This window comes from Pseudorasbora parva, chromosome 22 (assembly GCF_024679245.1).
Source record: "Pseudorasbora parva isolate DD20220531a chromosome 22, ASM2467924v1, whole genome shotgun sequence".
Classification (NCBI taxonomy): Eukaryota; Metazoa; Chordata; class Actinopteri; order Cypriniformes; family Gobionidae; genus Pseudorasbora; species Pseudorasbora parva.
The window spans coordinates 27,599,781-27,601,688 of record NC_090193.1 but is presented as its reverse complement, the minus strand read 5'-3'; the positions used below and the strand labels follow the sequence as shown (position 1 = coordinate 27,601,688).

Below are 1,908 nucleotides of genomic sequence, written 5' to 3'. Positions count from 1 at the left end.
GTAGGTTTATTTTTGAATAGTTTCTGACAACTTACTTACGTTGTTGCCCATGATAAAAGATAATTTGCTATTCAAATCTTTTCAGCAAAACGTACTCGGTTACTTTCGTAACCTCGGTTCCCTGAGAGAGAGGAACGAGTATTACGTATGGGAAAAACTCCTTTTCTCGAGAATGTGAAGCAAAACTTTTAATAAAGGTATCTATGTAAAGCGCAGTGAGCTGCACGGCCATAGCCCAGCGCGAGGAGCGCTCTGATTGGCCGGGCTGCGGCAACTGCAGGAACCTATGGTGAGGCGGCTGAGAGGAACGAACCAATGGGGGGCGTTCCAGAAGCCCGCCGAAAAAGGTGCTTATATTTGCATACAGGAGGCTATATAAGACCCTAATTCGCCATAGGTGTCAGGTTTTAAGATCGACTGAAGCGATACCTGAGAAGCATAAACACGGCACGGAACGTAATACTCGTTCCTCTCTCTCAGGGAACCGAGGTTACGAAAGTAACCGAGTACGTTCCCTTTCGAGAGAGGTTCCTCGTATTACGTATGGGAACACAATGTAAAGCGCCGTGTGTGCTGACTGACCCAGTATACCCAAAGCACATGTTATAAACCCCCGAGACACCGACAGAGGCGGCTTATAAGGGGAATGAAGAACCGGAAGAGTCGGTTCGTTTGAACAGCTGATCGGACATAGTCGGATCTTATGATGAATGAATAGTGCTTAAGGACTAATGTGTACAGGCCAAAATGTAAGGCAATCTGTTTGCCAGGGTCAAGATAGAGCCTAGATGGAGAGAAGCCCTGCTTGTAGAGCTGGAACCTCCAACTTGTAGAATCTGATAAAAGTGGACGGAGAGGCCCAGCCTGCCGCCGCACAGATATCTTCCAAAGAAATGTCACACGACCAAGCCCAAGATGAGGCCATGCCTCTAGAGGAGTGGGCTTAAATGCCTGTAGGACAGGTTAGGTCCTGGACCTATATGCTAGTGGGACTGCATCCACTATCCAGTGTGAGAGACTGTTTCATGACAGCACAAACTTTAGTGCGGCCACCGAAGCAATGAAGAGCTGATCCGACTGCCTGAAGGGGGCGGAGCGCTCTAAATACAATCTCAATGCTCTGACTGGGCAGAATAGGTTTGCGTCTTATTCTCTCTGAGACGCGGGTTAAGCAGTGCAAAGACCTGCATACTGAAGGGGTTGATAGCACTTTCAGCATAAAACCATGCCTCGGTTTGAGCACAACCTTGAAGTTGCTGGACCCAAACTCAAGACAGGAAGGGCTCACGGAGAGTGCAGGTAAGCCACCCACTCGGTTAACCGAGGCCACAGCCAGCAGAAAAACGGTTTTGAGTGATATGTGCTTCAAGCTCGTGTTCTGAAGTGGTTAGGAGGGGGAACCCTTCACGGCCTCCAAAACCATGGCGAGGTCCCAAATAGGGACCGAGGTAGGGGCAAGGCGGGCTGAATCTCCTGGCCCCTTTAAGAAAACACACAATAAGATCACTTTTCCCTAGTGAATGTGCCGCGATCGGAGCGTGGCTAGCTGCTATGGCGGAGACACACACCCCGAGTATGGAGGGGGGACGGCCCGCATCCATTAGCTCTTGGAGAAAGCGAGCGGTTCCGCCAGTTCGCATGAGTGTGCGTCGATGTTTCGCGTGGCACATTGGTTAGAAAACCACTGACCACTTCAAAGCAGAGCTGCCAGATAGCAGGGGCTCTAGCTTCCGAAATAGTGTTCATAACTTGTCAGAGAGGTTCCCGGATACCGTTGATGGGCCATACGTGGAGGGCCCACAGCTCGGGATTGGGATGCCAGACCTTCCCTTTCATTGGCAGAATAGGCATGGGGCTGTGTCTGACAGCTGAAACAGTATGGAGAACCATGTGCGGTTCTTCCAAAGT

The 1,908-nt window shown here is 50.3% G+C and overlaps 1 long non-coding RNA gene across 1 annotated transcript in view; it reads left to right on the top strand.

Annotated features, from left to right (window-relative positions):
• The window catches only part of LOC137057790 (uncharacterized), a 70,513-nt gene that overhangs the window by 17,442 nt on the left and 51,163 nt on the right, over nucleotides 1–1,908 (top strand). The window lies entirely within an intron of this gene.